Below are 17308 nucleotides of genomic sequence, written 5' to 3' on the forward strand. Positions count from 1 at the left end.
CTGGATTAATTAACAAAGGGGGGCCCACATGTCATAGACCCAGGGGGTCAACCGGGGCCCACCCGTGGTCAAAGTCAGAGTCAAACACGCCGGCGTCTAGCCGCCGGCGAGCCCGACGCGGCGGCGAAAGTGCTTTTTGCCATTCCGGCAACCAAATGGACGGCGGAAGGCATCTACGTGTTGCTGAGGTTGAGCCGCGACTATTGGTGGTGGTGGTTGGGCTCGGGGTGGCCGGAGTTGGCGCTGGCGGCGACTTTGGCGGCCGCCGGAGTTCGGTTGAAGACGAACTCGTGGCTAGAGTGTGCGGTGAGGTGCGGGGAGTGCATGGTTAGCCCCAACGCGGCGTGGTGAGTGCGATGGACAAGGTGAGGTGGCCGGAGGATGGCCGGGAGCACGTCGGCGAAGAGGTCCGCGACGGCACGTGCGGGTGAGCTTAGTGTGCTCGCTGTGGTGCACGAGAGAGAGAAAGAGAGGAAGGGGAAGTTAGCCCAGCTCACTGCGGTCTTGATGGAAAGGACGGCGTGGTCGGGGACGAGCTGCTGCGGCGGCGACGGCGAAGGGGATCTCCGGCGATGGCGGTTTGGGCGAGGTTGGTGCGGCGGCTTCGGGGCACGCGAGCGCTCGGGGCTCGGCTAGCTCGAAGAAGTAGAGGACGGCGGAGCTTCTGGACACGGTGGCGCGGCGTGGAGACGACGGGGAGCACGGCTACGGCGGCGGTGCGGCGACGGTGGCGTCGGCCATGGCGTGGGACCGCGAGGGAGAGGAACTGGGGGCGAATGGAGGTGTCCAGGGGGGTCGGGGCGCGACGTGGAGCTCGTCCAGGCCAGCAGGGCGGCGAGAGGGGGAAGCAGGGCGACGTGCAGCTGCGTGGCGAGCTGCGGTGCCTCCGCCGAGCACCTTGGCTGCCTGCCTGGCAAGCCAAGTAGCTCGCTGGAGCGGTGGCTGGGCTGGGCCGGCCAGGTGGGCTGGCTGGTGGGCCTGTGGTGGCGCCAGGTAAGTTTTCCCTTTTTTTTCTGTTTTCTGTTTTTATTCTGTAGGTTTGTTGAATTTCTAAAAATACCTATGTCATTCCAAAATTCACCAAACTGCCTTTGGTCCTTAGTTGGAATATTTCCAGCATGGAACATTTTAGTTTGGGAATATTTGAGCATTTGAAATATTTTATAAATTTTAAATGCCCAATTTCAAATACTTAAGATTTAATTCAAAGACCTTAGGATGACCTAGGAAATTGTGCATCACTTTTGGCAGAGGTTTTGGACCAAGCCAAAAATGATGGACATTTTAGAAGGGCATTTCAGGTTCATCGAAAATATTTTTAGTAAACCCTAGTTGGATTCAGAGGGGGCTGGGGGTTCTGTCATTCCCATTTCAGGTTTCTGTTAAATGAAATAGACATGATGCAACACTCTAATGCATGAACTAGCTAGGGTGTGACACTGAAGACCTTCAATGTCAAGTCGAAGGTTGTGGGCGGCCAACAAGCGGGGTGCGGAGGCGCCCTGGTGGGCAAGATAGCCAACGTCACATGGCTCGAGGGCTCCTTTGTAGAAACCATCAAAGGGTGGCAATCAGGGTGGTTCTACATCACCGAGCCGCGTGACCCTGAGTGGGAAGCGGCCCCCGAATTCCAATCTGGCATCCCCACCCGGCTCACGTCCTGGAAAGAGACGGGCCTGTTGTGGGGTAATCCGGAAGAGGTGGCCGGACTGCAAACCTGCATCCAAGACCTGGTGAACAAGAAGGTTAAACTTGTCAACATAGTCCAGGCCATGCTCTTCCGCCGGATCCTCCCGTGTCAACAACGGGCTTCCAACTTGTGGGAGTTCGACCCGGCTCAGCACCAGACTTTGTCCAAGCTCTTTGACACAAAGCACGAGGACGCCTGGAAGGTGCCATTCAAAAGCTCCGAGGTCTCCCCTCCTGTCACCGAGGATTGCGGGTTCTGGGCCAAGCGCCAAGCCACCGAAGTAAGCTTGTTTTTATCCTTTACAGGATACTCGATTTTTTTAGTTTGACTCTATGCAGGACCTAAACTCCTGCTCCTTTAACAGGACTGGAAGAGGACGTCCGAACAGGTTGACTGTCTGGCCCCTTTGCCCGAAGGCCCAGCAGATGCATGCTTGACGAAGTTGCTGGTTCCGACACCTCACGTGGTGCCGGAGAAGAAGGCCACGGGGAATCGAAAGAGTTCCCGACGCCTGGTGGTGCCGGATTCATCGCCCGACGACCCCGAAGCGCCCTCTGCCTCCGAAGACGAGGAGGAGGAAGAAGAAGCCTCTCCCCCTTCAGCGGGGGAAGGAAATAAAAGGAAGGCCGCCCCAACTAGGGAGGCCGGAGGGTCCAAGAAGGGGAGGACCCTTCTACTGGACTACGCCTCCGATGTCGAAGACGGCGGAGAGGAATGGCCATCTAGGGTCAAGCCCCTAGCAAAATCGTAACTATCCGGATACCATAATAACTTATGGCATTCCTCTATTGTACAGTACCATCTGATGCCAAATCCAATTATGCAGCCCGCCCAAGGCTCTACTCGGAGATTCGTCGACCGGCTCCCTGGATTCATCGGACGTGAATAACGCTTCACTCCCGACGGCCTCCTCCCCTCTCCCTATGGATGATGCCGAGGTGGAGTCCCAAAAGGGACTAAACCAGGAGGAGGTGGTCCTGGAGGCACTGCAAGGTGACCTCCCGGACTCCAGGCCCAAAGGGGATGAAGCCCCAGAGGGTTCTATGTCTGGCCCTGGGCCGGACACCGCTTCTGAACCTTCAGTAGTTCCGGAGTCCGGCAGGCGGCCCCTTCGCAAGAAGGGCAAGCTTACGCTCTGTCCAACCGGAGGCGCCGGACAATTTGCTGGAGGTGCTTAACGGCGCCTCCATCGATGAGGAGCACCGCACTGTTATGAGTGCGGTGATTCAGAAGGTTCAGTCCGCCAAGAGCGGGCTGACAGAAGCCTGTACCAGCCTGCTAACAGCTTTGAGGTATGTATTTAAAACATATAAAAATGTTACCGCATAGATAGTAGCCCCTGATGCTCAGTGTGGTGTTCGGAAAGAAAATCCAGACTGAGGATCTAAAAAAGATATACGCAGGAGTCTAACATCAATATGTCAATATGGGAATGCAGGCTGCGCTGCTGACCTCTACCGCACTGACTGCTGAGGTCGATGCATTAAAGCAGAGCCTCGAGCAGTCCGAGAACAAGCTCAGCCGTGCCAAGAAGCAGCTCGAGGACAAGGAAGGTATGTAATACCTTATGCAATTATATAAAAATACCTGGTTGCAAATAATGACAGGACCAACATGATTGTTGCAGGGGCCACATCCGAGGTGGTGACCCTGAAGGAAGCGCTTTCCAAGGCCGAAGACAATGCGTCCATGGAGCGCACTGAGCGAGAAAAGCAAGAGGCACGGGTGGCGGAGGTGCGGCAAGAGCTCGATGCTCTTGTGAAAAAACATGAGAGGTTAGAGCTTGACTCGAAGACTCGAGAGTCCGAGCTTGCCTCGGCAGTTGAAAGCGCCAAATCTGCCATGGCCGAAGCCCAGAAAGCCCTCCAGTAAATTGAGGCGATGAAAAGGATTGCGGGGGTAAGGAATTCTTTATGCAAAGCAAGCACGTGAAAGTAAATTACCTGTTACTTACCCACATCCGGAGCTCTCCAGGAGCATTCGCAGATCTGCCCCGCAGTGTATCCGACGCTGCCGCATTCTATCAGGCCGAGGAAGGAAGCTCGAAGGAGAAGGTGTTCTGGTCCTAGTATGCTGAGGCCGAATCCCCGGTGCCCTTGAGCGACCAGCTGAAGCAACTGGTCGAGCTTCATAAGGTAGCCGAACAGGCCATGAAGGGCCTGATAGGCCGGCTGTGGCCTGGGGAGGTCATGCCTTTGAGCTACTTTGGGCTGGTGCGGTGGCTGGTGGATGCATGTCCACGACTTGAAGTTATCAATCGCTCCGTCTGCATCGAGGGCGCCCATAGGGCTTTTGCCCGTGCTAAAGTGCACTGGGGTAAGCTGGATGCTGAGAAACTGGTGAAGGATGGGCCACCGGAGGGGAAGGAGCATCGCAGGCCCGAGATGTATTATGAGGGCATCCTGAAGGGTGCCCGTTTTGTAGCAAATGAATGTACCGGGGATGTAATTTTTGAGTAAACTCACTCTTGTTTATCCTGTGCGCTGAAAACTTGTTCATATGCGCTAAGCAACACTTTTTGAATTTAAAATATTACCTTTTGTGCGGCCGTTTATGAAATCTGAGAGATGCAAGTCGTCGGCTTCTACCCCCATGCCATGAGTGATGGGCTGTTCGGGATAAACCTGAGCGCTCTTGTTCCCATTCTTGGGTCCATCTAGGGAGGTGCTCAGCACAACGAACAAGGCCATCGGACTTATAATGCTTTATCACTCTCACTTAGCCATAGAATTCTATAATTTTAAATTTCGGTGAAGCCCCTAGTATTCGGAAGACCGAGTTCGGGGCGCTATCCACGCCTAGGCCGGATAAATCCAGCTCCTCGCTCTAAGCGGCATAAGTCTTTAGGGACTCGAAGAACCTCTCGAACAGCGACCGCTCTCTCGCCCTATCATGACGGTCAGTTTTAGCTTTCTCTACTGAGGTGTTAACCCAGCTCAACTGGGGCACAATAGCAGTAGTTCTCCCAGTGCTACCTTAGCCGACATTGCAGAACATAAGGTACCAAAACATGGGAGCCGGGCAAACCCAACTATTGACCAAAGACATGATTTGGAGCCGATGCATATAATGCTATAAGTTCGGGGTGCCGCACTCATATGAGTGTTCGGTCTTCTCACACCGTATTCTGGGGAACTTAAGCCCCTGGTGTATTGGCCGTACCAAAGTGTACGGTTGCATAATGTCATGACTGAACATATTTATATAAAAATGAATGAATACAATAACAGACAAGAGCTATGTATTGTTATTTAAAGGGCTTCTATGAAAGCAGAACGATACAAATAGTGTGATAAGCAAGAGATGGGATTATTTGACATTTCCCCCTCCAGGGGCAAGCTACGAGAGTTTAAGTAAGACAGGTATTTAGCTCGTTATAGAGACCACCTGGACATTTGATGTGGCTTGTTATCTCCCTGTCTGTTGCATCGTGTGTTCGGCGAGTGTATTGCCGGACAGGCCTTCCGAATAGTGGAGTCCTGAAAGTATATAAAAAAAAGAAGAAATGGCAAAATCGGGAGCCCCTAGTGCGGTTGAGCCGCATTCTGGGCGTGCCGTGGTTGTGCCCCTCCCCTTATGCCCATGGTATTTCCAGAGCATAGTTATGTACGCGTGGTACTACTATCGCGATCTCGCGAGGGCTGGGGTTGGGGCCGCACTGCTATGCTTGCTCGGAACGTGCCAGCCGGTTTTGTTGTAGGTTACTTCAGGCGCACTTGACGTTGTCCGGACGTTTAACGGTCGGATTGGAGAATGGACTTAAGAGGCTACTTTGTACTTCCGCCGCCAGGGCCGTAGTGTGCTCCTCTGTTCGGAGAGAGCGTTCGGTGTTTCCATTGATCGTAATGACTCCGCGAGGGCCTGGCATCTTGAGCTTGAGATATCCGTAGTGCGGCACCGCATTAAATTTTGCGAATGCGGTTCGCCCGAGCAGGGTGTGATAGCTACTGCAGAATGGGACTATGTCGAAGATTAACTCTTCGCTTCAGAAATTATCCGGGGATCCGAAGACCACTTCGAGTGTAACTGAGCCTGTACAGCTGGCTTCTACACCTGGTATGACGCCTTTAAATGTCGTCTTTGTGGGATTAATCCTTGAGGGATCTATACACATTTTTCGCACTGTATCCTGATAAAGCAGGTTCAGGATGCTGCCGTCGTCCATGAGGACTCTAGTGAGGTGAAATCCATCAATGATTGGGTCTAGGACCAATGCGGTGAATCCGCCATGACGAATGCTAGTGGGGTGGTCCCTTCGATCAAAAGTGATCGGGCAGGAGGACCATGGGTTGAACTTTGGGGCGACTGGATCCAACGCATAGACGTCCTTGAGAGCACGCTTCCCCTCCCTTTTGGGGATATGGGTTGCGTATATCATGTTCACCGTCCACACTTGTGGGGAGAAGCCCTTCTGTCCTCTGTTGTTCGGCGGCCGGGGCTCTTCCTCGTCTGGGCTATGCAACCCCTTGTCTCTGTTTTTGGCACTTAACTTGTCTGCCTGCTTGAACACCCAACAATCCCTATTGGTGTGATTGGCTGGTTGTTCGGGGGTGCAGTGTATCTGGCACGAGCGATCGAGTATCCGGTCTAAACTGGATGGGCCCGGAGGATTTCTTTTGAATGGCTTCTTCCGCTGACCGGGTTTAGAGCCTCTGACTCCGGCATTAACTGCCGTATCCTCAGTATTATCACCGTTAATGTGGCGCTTGTGCTTGTTACGGCGTGACCTGCCATTGTTGTCCTTGGTATCTGAGTTACTTGGGCTCTTGGTTATGTTATTGCTACGAGCTAGCCAGTTGTCTTCTCCCGCGCAAAAGCGGGTCATGAGTGTCGTGAGGGCTGCCATAGATTTTGGCTTCTCCTGTCCTAGGTGCCGGGCAAGCCATTAGTCTCGGATGTTGTGCCTGAAGGCTGCAAGGGCCTCTGCATCCGGACAGTCGACTATTTGATTTTTCTTGGTTAGGAACCGTGTCTAGAATTGTCTGGCCGATTCCTCTAGCTGCTGAATTATGTGGCTTAGGTCATCGGTGTCTGGTGGTCGCACATAAGTGCCCTGGAAGTTGTCAAGGAATGCGGATTCCAGGTCCTCCCAGCAACTAATTGACTCTGCTGGCAGGCTATTAAGCCAATGCCGAGTTGGTCCTTTAAGCTTGAGCGGGAGGTATTTGATAGCGTGTAGATCATCACCACAGGCCATGTGGATATGAAGGAGATAATCCTCGATCCATACCGTAGGATATGTTGTGCCATCGTATGATTCGATGTTTACGGGTTTAAAACCCTCGGGGATTTGATGATCCATTACTTCGTCTATGAAGCATAGTGGGTGTGCGGCGCCTCTGTACTGGGCTACATCACGATGTAGCTCAGATGAGCTTTGTCTGTTGTGTTCGGCCTGGCCGTATTTGCCATATCCGGCGTGACGGTTATCGTCACGTGACGTGGGGCACCCACGCGATCCATAGATTAATCTTGTTTGCCTTGCCTTATCCTCCAATATGTCTCGCTGGTCTGGTGCGTTTCCCCGTGCTCTGGTATTTTTTGAGCGGCGCCGGGGTGCGGCTTGAGTTGATGGCTGAAAGGCCTCTCTAGCGCGTCCACGGGCTGGCCGATCGGCTGCACCATATGCTCGTGATGTAGGTTTAGTTGCTGCCTCCTCTAGTTGGGGTAGCAGCCTACGCTTTGGGTAGCTCTTGGAGGGGCGTTCGAGTTTGTACTCTTCGGCCGCCAGGACTTCAGTCCATCTGTCGGCTAGCAAATCTTGGTCAGCTCTAAGTTACTGTTGTTTTTTCTTGAGGCTGCTTGCCGTGGCCATAATCCTGCGTTTGAAACGCTTTTGTTCGATGGGATCCTATGGCACGACAAATTCGTCGTCGTCGAGGCTTGCCTCGTCTTCGGAGGGAGGCATATAATTGTCGTCCTCGACCTCCCTGTCCGCCACTCTCTCATGAGGGCTGGCTTCTCTGTCCTCCTGCGCTGAATCCTGCTGGAGGGGGTTGTCTTCGGCACTATCCGGGGTGTTGTTATCTCCAGTGCCGGACTCGCCGTTTTTGCATTGGCGGGATTTAGAGCGGCGCCGCTGACGCCGTCGCTTAGGTTGTTTCTTGGAGGGGTCATCCTCCGTTTTTTCATCGCCATTCCCTGCTTTCGGGGTGTCCACCATGTGTATGTCAAATGACGAGGTGGCTTTCCAGTGCCCTATAGGTGCTAGTTCTTGGTCGTCTCCTTCATCGGCGTCCATACCATCGATGTCTTCAGAGTCGAAGTCGAGCATGTCGGTTAAATCGTCGACAGTGGCTACGAAGTGGGTGGTGGGTGGGTTTCGAATTTCTTCGTCGTCCGCATCCTAACCTTGCTGACCATAGTCCGGCCAGGGCTCTCCTGACAAAGAGAGAGACTTTAGTGAATTCAGGATGTCGCCAAAGGGCGAGTGCTGAAAGACGTCCGTGGCGGTGAACTCCATGATCGGAGCCCAATTGGGTTCGATCGGAAGGGGTGCGGAAGATTTGGAGTCCGGAAAGGAGTCCGGCACCTTGGAGTCACAGGCCTCACAAAGGACTAGGCTGGTATTCGGCTCGATCACCGTAGAGATTGCAGCTTCCGGGGCGGCGTCCAACCGTCCGTCCCCGATTGGCGCGGTCGGCTCCGAGCTAAGGGTCGGGGCAGACACCTGAGCGGCGCTTTGAGCGCTGTCCGGCGGTAGAGCTAGATCATGCCCATCGTGACAGTGCGGCGCGCTCGACCATTGCTCGAATCCGTCAAAGATCAAGTCCCCGCGGATGTCAGCCGTGTAGTTTAAACTTCCAAATCTGACCTGATGGCCAGGGGCGTAGCTTTCGATCTGCTCCAGATGGCCGGGCGAATCGGCCCGCAATGCGAAGCCGCCGAACATGAAGATCTGTCCGGGGAGAAAAGTCTCACCCTGGACCGCGTCGTGGTTGATGATCGAAGAAGCCATCGGGCCTAAAGGTGACGACACAGAGGAACTCTCAATGAAATCACCAATGTCGGTGTCAAAACCGGCGGATCTCGGGTAGGGGGTCCCGAACTGTGCGTCTAGGCAGATGGTAACAGGAGACAAGGGGCACGATGTTTTTACCCAGGTTCGGGCCCTCTCGATGGAGGTAAAACCCTACTCCTGCTTGATTAATATTGATGATATGGGTAGTACAAGAGTTGATCTACCACGAGATCAGAGAGGCTAAACCCTAGAAGCTAGCCTATGGTATGATTGTTGTTCGTCCTACGGACTAAAACCCTCTGGTTTATATAGACACCAGAGAGGGCTAGGGTTACACAGATTCGGTTACAATGGGAGGTGATCTACATATCGTATCACCAAGCTTGCCTTCCACGCCAAGGAAAGTCCCATCCGGACACGGGACGAAGTCTTCAATCTTGTATCTTCATAGTCCGGGAGTCCGGCCAAAGGTCATAGATCGGTCATCCAGACACCCCCTAATCCAGGACTCCCTCAGCGGCCATCTCCCGTCCGGCGTGGCACTGTTGCCATGCAGAGCATGACGCCCACCACAACGGGATGCCAGGACGGCCCGTAGGCGGTGGGTCCCTTCGGTCAGAGACACGCCCGTAGGCGGCCTGGCCTCCTCCAGCCGGCTTAAGGCCGGGCCGGCTTCCTATAGCCGGCTTGCTCCCCTCCTCGGGGCGTGCGCACCATTAAGGAGACGAGACGAGGTAAGGCTACAGTGAGAGCCCGCAAGGCGGCGGCACTGTACCCATGCTTACCTCGACAAAGCCCTCGTCATCAGAGGCGAGGCAACAGTAATCAGCCCCCGACAAGACCCCCAAGCAATGGGGCCAGCCTGTCGACCAATGGGCCAGCAGCCGGGGGACCCACCAGTAGGCGGGCCCCAGTAGCCGGCGGAGAAGCCGGCGGTCGTAGACGCTGACGGCCTGGGCCCATGCCCAGCAGGATTACCATTGTACCCCTAGGGGGTAGGCCTATATAAACCCCCCGGGACACCCATGCGAAGGGTTGATCTCATAGAGTTTTAGACACCACCATAGGGAGAGAAGAGAGCTAGCCTTGCCCTCCTTCCTCCTCCCACCGAACATCTCAAGGAGCCTCTTGTAGCTTCTTATCGATCTAGTGATCATGCGGAGACCCCGCAAAGTAGGAGTAGGGGTATTATCTCCACGGAGAGCCCCCAACCTGGGTAAGATCCGCCGGCGTGCATGTCTTCGCCTTAACCCATTTCCAGGCACCGGCGATGTCTTACTGGCTCCCACAATGATAAGCCATCCGTTGGCATATGTCGCACCTACCACCCGACACTTAAATTAGTGATTTGATTTCTTATACTAACAGATCTCACGAAGGTTTTGTTGAGTTTTGTGTGATTGATGTTTTCAAGTTTTGGGTGAGATCATCATGGATGAAGGAATAATGAGTAACAAAAGCCTAAGCTTGGGGATGCCTAATGGCACCCCAAGATAATATCCAAGGAGAAAGAAGCAACTAAGCTTTGGGATGCCCCAAGTGGCATCCCATCTTTCTTGTAACGACCATCGGTATTTTACTTGGAGCTATATTTTTATTCGTCAGATATCATGAGTTTTGCTTGGAGCATCTTGTATTATATGAGTCTTTGCTTGTTTTCATTTTTAGTTTGTCACAAGTATCCTTGCTGGACACACCTATTTGAGAGAGCCAAAACTATGCTATGATTTGTTAGAATTGCTCTTCATGCTTCACTTAATTTTTTTGAGCTCTCCAGTTGCTCTAGTGCTTCACTTATATCTTTCTGAGCATGGTGTGCTTTAATATTTTTTGAAGAAATACTCTCTAGATTCACTTAGGTTTATTTGAGAGTTAGTAAATTTTTAAAGAAATTCTCTCATGCTTCACTTATAATATTTTGAGAGACGGAAAATTTTATGCTCATGTTCTTCACTTAGATTTGTTTGAGCTTGCCAAAAGCAATTGCAATATAAGAAACTACTCCCAAGGCGATAAATATTCAAGAGGGATATAATAAAAACTCTCATGAAGATCATTGGTCAAAATAAACTTGATTCTTTGTAATAGTTTTTGGATATGATGATAGTGATATGTGAGTCATGTTGGTGAGTAATTATGCTTTAGTAAGAATATTGGTGTTAAGGTTTGTGATTCCCTATGCAAGCACGAAAGTCAATAGGTATGCAATGAAATTATATCCTACTTATGGTGCATTATTCGGTGTTAGTTATTCTTAATGCTCGCTTATCTAATTTTTCGTTTCTTGGTTGGTAGCTTCTCAATCTCTTTGTTAGTCTCCACTTGTACTAAGTAGAAATACTACTTGTGCATCCAAAATCCTTAAACCCAGTTTTGCCATATGAGTCCACCATACCTACCTATATGTAGTATTTCTGTGTCGTTCTAAGCAAATTTGTATGTGTTATCTCTAATTTTCAAAATTAATTTCCTTTTTGTGTGCCTGTACCGCTCATGAAGCGGCATGGGGTGGCTAATATTTTCCATGCTAGATGTGTTATTCTCAAGATGAGTGTTTATTCACTTATCATTTCACAAGAATACGACGGTAGTAGGGATGCCCATCCCCGAAATGAAAAAAGAAATTTACTTTATGTTGTCAAATAATAAATTCCTTCGAAAGTGTTCGTATGGAAGGCACCCATGGATACGGCTAGCCATGCACTACTAGGGAAAACCTTATACACAGAGGTATAGTAGTAGCGCTGGTCAAAACTAGGCGCTACTGCTACTTAGTAGTAGCGCTTGTCGCAAAAGCACGCTACAACTATAGTTTTAGCAGTAGCGCGTCTACTAGAAAAGCGCTACTACTATAATTCCCACACTGTTGTCGGTAGGCTAGGAATAATAGTAGCGGTTCTTCCTAAAGCACGCTAATGCTAAATGCTTTGTAGCAGCGCGTTTCTGGTGTAGAGCGCTACTGCTATGAAAAAGAAAATAAGTAGAAAAATAAGTAGAAAAGTAAATGAAAATCAAAGAAATAGAAAAAGGAGAAATGAAAAAAAAAGAAAATGTAAAGAAAAACAAAATAAAAATAAAAATAAAGAGAAAGGCCTAGCAGTAGCGCGTTTTGGCAGAACGCTTTATAGCTAACTTAGCTATAGCGTGTTTTTCCAAAACACCCTACTGCTATTTTGACTTAAACCCGGCTGCGCGGGCTTAAAATTTTGCTATGTCCTTTGAACCCTCTCCCCCTATCCCCCAACTCCTCCATCGCTGTTGTCGATCACCCTGCCGCCCTCGACCTCACTGCCGCTGCCCGAGGCCGCCCTCGACTTCACCGCCGCTGCCCGAGGCCATCGTCGACCTCACCGCCGCCGCCCAAGTTGCTCACCGCCTCCTCCCTCGACCTCACTGCTGCCGCCCGAGCCCGCCCTCAAGGTTGTCGCCCGAGCCCGCCCAGGACCTCCACCACTCGAGCCTGAGCATGCCCTCGCCGCCAACCATAAGGCTCTCCCTCTCCTCTCCCCTACCCTCCTCTCTCTCTCTCTCTCTGCTAGGGCGAACAAACCCTCCTCTCTAGGTTAATTAACTTAGGTGAATTTAGTTATGAACCCTAGGAATTAGCAGTTGTGGTACTAGTAGATGTTAATTATATTAACTTAGGTTAATTAGGTTAGGGCAGTAGAGCAGCAGCATATAACAAGACCCTAGGAATTAACTCAGGTTAATTAGGTTAGGGCAGTAGTGGTACTAGTAGATGTTAATTAGATGTATTTTAGTTAGGGAAGTACGGTTTTATTAAGTTAATTAGGTGAAGTTAAATGAATGACCTAAATGAATGAAATTAGTAGTTGACTGAATTATTAGGACAAAATTGTATATTCTTAAGTACTTAACTAAATATTATTTTAGGACAAACTTGTATATGCTTAAGTAGTTAACTAAATATATTATAGGGTTGTATACATAGTTGCTTAAGTACTTATATAGTTGTTATGCACCCAATGTATGCTTAAGTAGCTCTAGAATTCCTAGCGTTCATCAACGGGTGATTATGTAGTTGTAGATGCTTAAGTAGCTAGCTAGGGTTCATCTAATTAGTTAGTACTTGTAGATGCTTAAGTACTAGGGTAGTAGGACATAATGTGAATTGAGTTCTAGGGTTCATAATTTGAAATTTGTGTAGATTTTCTTGAAGTGTGAAACATTGAAATGGTCATGATATATGAAAATTCCTCGATTGTGCCCAAGTGGCCTTTTGTTGTTTCTAGGGAATGAGGCTGAGTGGCCTATGTTTTGCCGGAATGTTGATTCATTTCTGTTCCAGCAAATTTCAGGTGTCGAATTGTCCACTTTTTAGCAAAGGTCATGCCGAAATTTTCCGCACCGGGAAGGAATCAACGTTCCTGCAACACTCAGGCATTTTTACGTCATTATTCATTTTATTAGGTCTAGAATTAATTGACTAGATTTAATCGTTGGAAACATGTCTAGTAACGATGAAGGACAGGGTTCTAGTAATTGCGATGACGTCTACCTGGCGGCATACGAATATTTGAACCTTGCCAACAATCAATGGCTGTTGTTGTTGGGCCCACCTGTCACATCCGAGACCGACATCGAGACCAGCGCCGAGACTGGCATTGAGACTAGACCGGCACCGAGACCGGCACCGAGACTGGCAAAGACATATAACCGAAACCGAAGAGGATATGTCGACGCCCAAACCAGCTCCTAACTACTAGACTAGTGGTCATGGAGGTGGGCGACAGAAATTTTGAGCCAAAACTACATGAGGAAGCGCGCTCCTGCTATGGCAATCAAATAGGTTGCATCGTACGGGCATGCGCCACCATCAACGATGAGAAACTAAAAAAGAGGCCAAATATGAAGCACTCCCTCCAAACCCTGCTGCACTAGATATTCTTGTTCCCGGGACGAGATGAAATCCAATATACTGATCCACAGAAAGACCCGACAATGAAGAAGATAAACAAATGCGCCATGACCAAGTTTAGCGACGCGTTGGCCACCTGAAAAGTGAGGGTGAAATGCGCCCTCAACAAAAAGGAACCCTGCTTCAAGATTGTAAAGGATAATCCGACAATCACGGAAGAGCAGTTTCAAATATTCAAGGCAGCTTGCAATGACGAAGATGCCAAAGAAAAGTCAAAGTACATGAAGGGGCTTCAGTAGAGGAACATGGGGTGCCACCACCTCGGAAGCCGTGGTTATGCGGGGAAGAGGTCCATATGGATCAAGGAGGACGCGAAACGCGAAAGACTGGGTATCCCAGACACTTTGGCGGAGTTCACCGTCCCGGAGGAGCATGACGTCCTCAGGGCCCGGTACCGTTGGGATCTAGTCAAGAAGGTTTTCGAGACGAACCCAGTCATGACGGAGTTCATGAGACTGCTGGTAATTTTAGTTTCTGATCAATTTGACTGCATGTTTAGTCATATTTGTAAATGATCCTTGTTCCTTTTGCAGAAAGAGCAGCACATGATTGCGGCCGAAAGCAACTCGCTGTCTGAGGCATTGGCGAGGCTCAAGTGGGACACCCCATTCAACCAGGCGTTGAACATATTGAAACAACTCCCGGTGGACACTCGGTCGTCGTATGGACGCGTGCACGGTGTCGGAGATAGCGCCACGTGGAACAAGTACTATGATGAGATCACAGAGGAGAGAAAGGAAAGACAGAGGTTAAGTAAAGAAAACATTAACAAGAAGGTTGAGATTGCGGTTGAGATGAATTCAGCTAAGACCGTCGCAACAACGGTAACTGCCGCAAAACGGGAGCTGGTAGCCATGTGAAGTGTCTTGGTTCCGGCTATCGTCAGTTGGAGCAGGATAAATCCAAATAAATATACAGCGGACTTTCCCCTTGCCGACTTCTTCGGGAGCAGCTCGACTAGCATTGCACCAGCACCAGCACCTGCTCCTGCACCGGCTACCGCACCTGCTCATAGCAGCCCATCCTCTGTCTCGGATGTCCTCGGCGGTGTTTCGTCTTTGGCTGAGCTCGACGCCCTCACGGTACCCGTCACACCGACCCTCTTCAATAGATGTATAATCTCCCGTTTCCGATGCCTTTCGGATGTCTCACGTCGCAGACATGTCTTTGCAGGCCAACGCCTGATACGCCCGACTGTATATATATACTAGCAAAAATGCCTTTTCTCTCATAATTTGCTAGTATATATATACGTCCGGCAGTCACATCATGTTTTCTTACTGTTATTTATAAAGTTTTTATCCATAATAATTCTTTTTGGCGTAATTCTAATGCCTTTTCTCTCATAATTTGCAAGGTACACACCAAGAGGGAGAATTATGGCAGCTGAAAATCTGGACCTGAAAAAGCTATGTCAGGCTACCTATTCTGCACAACTCCAAACAAGATGAACCTTCACAGAGAATTTTTATGGAATATTTAAGAAATATTGGAGCAAATAACTACCAGAGGGGGCCCACCAGGTGGGCACAATCCACCTAGGCGCGCCAGGGAGCGCAAGTGCGCCCTGGTAGGTTTTGCCCTTCTCAGCCCACCTCTGGTGCCCATCTTCTGGTATATAAGTCATTTTGACCTAGAAAAATAAAAGGGGAGACCTTCGGGATGCAGCGCCGCCGTCTCGAGGTGGAACTTGGGTAGGAGCACTTTTGCTCTCCGGCGGAGCGATTCTGCCGGGGGAACTTCCCTCCCGTAGGGGGAAATCATCATCATCATTATCACCAACAACTCTCCCATCTTGGGGAGGGCTATCTTCCGCAACATCTTCATAGAACCAACTCCTCTCAAACCCTAGTTCATCTCTTGTGTTCAATCTTTGTATCAAAAACTATAGATTGGTGCCCGTGGGTGACTAGTAGTGTTGATTACCTTGTAGTTGATTACTATATGGTTTATTTGGTGGAAGATTATATGTTCAGATCCATTATGCTATTTAATACCCCTCTGATCTTGAGCATATTTATCATTTGTGAGTAGTTGCTTTCATTCTGGAGGTCACGGGAGAAATCATGTTGCAAGTAATCATGTGAACTCGATATGTGTTCGATATTTTGATGGTATGTATGTTACCATTCTCTTAGTGGTGTCATGTGAACGTCGAATACATGACACTTCACCATATTTGGGCCTAAGGGAATGCATTGTGGGGTAGTTATTAGATGGTGGGTTGCGAGAGTGACAGAAGCTTAAATCCTAGTTTATGCGCTATTCCGTAAGGGACCGATTGGATCAAAAAGTTTAATGTTATGGTTAGAATTTATTCTTAGTACTCTTCTTGTAGTTGCGGATGCTTGCGAGAGGGTTAATCATAAGTAGGAGGTTTATTCAAGTAAGAACAACACCTAAGCACCAGTCCACCCACATATCAAATTATCAAAGTACCGAACACGAATTAAGCCAACATGATGAAAGTAACTAGAAAATTCCTGTGCACCCTCAAGAACACTTTGCATATTTTAAGAAACCGTTTTGGCCTGTCCTTTGTTTCAAAAGGATTGGGCTACCTTTCTGCACATTTGTTACTACTATTGTTAATTGCTCGTTATAAATTATCTTCCTACCAAACTACTCTGCTACTTACAATTTTAGCACTTGCAGACATTACCTTGCGGAAAACCACTTGTCATTTCCTTCTGCTCCTCGTTGGGTTCGACACTCTTTCTTATCGAAAAGAGCTGCAATTGACCGCATACACTTGTGGATCATGAAGGCTATTTTCTGGCGCCGTTGCCGGGGAGTGAAGCGCCTTTGGTAAGTGGAATTCGATAAGGAAACATTTATATAGTGTGTTGAAATTTATTGTCACTTGTTACTATGGAAAACAATCCTTTGTGCGGTTTGTTCGGGTATCTTCACCTTGTCTGAACCACAAATAGTTACCCCTCAACCTACTGCACCTACTGAAAATATTGAATATGAAATCCCTTCGGGTATGATAGAACAACTGCTAGCTAATCCTTATGCAGGAGATGGAACTGAACATCCTGATAAGCACCTGATACATGTGGAACAAATTTGTGGATTGTTTAAGTTTGCAGGTTTACCCAGGGATGAAGTGATGATAAAAGGTTTTCCCTTTATCTTTGAAGGGAAAATCATTGGCATGGTATAGGCTATGCGATGATATTGGATCATGGAATTGGAATCGTTTGAAAGTGGAGTTCCATAAAAAAATATCCTATGCATCTACTTCATCGTGATTGGAATTATATATGTAATTTTTGGCCTCATGAAGGAGAAAGTATCGCTCTAGCTTGGGAGAGGGTTAAGTAGATGTTATATTCATGCCCCAATCATGAGCTCTCAAGAGAAATTATTATTCGGAATTTTTATGCTCGGCTTTCTAGTAATGTTCAAACCATGCTCGATACTTCTTGTACTGGTTCTTTTATGAAGAACACTATTGAATTCCGAATTAAACGCAACTCTGAAGATTGGGAACTTGAGAAGGTAAAGAGTCGGGTATAAAGCTTCAGTATGATTGTGTTAAATCTTTTATGGATACCGATGCTTTTCAAAAGTTTAGCACTAAATATGGACTTGACTCTGATATAGTAGCCTCCTTTTGTGAGTCATTTGCTACTCATGTTGAACTTCCTAAAGACAAGTGGGTTAAATATCACCCACCTATTAAATATGAAATTAAATAACTAGTACCAGT

This window comes from Triticum aestivum, chromosome 5B (assembly GCF_018294505.1).
Source record: "Triticum aestivum cultivar Chinese Spring chromosome 5B, IWGSC CS RefSeq v2.1, whole genome shotgun sequence".
NCBI classification, from domain to species: Eukaryota; Viridiplantae; Streptophyta; class Magnoliopsida; order Poales; family Poaceae; genus Triticum; species Triticum aestivum.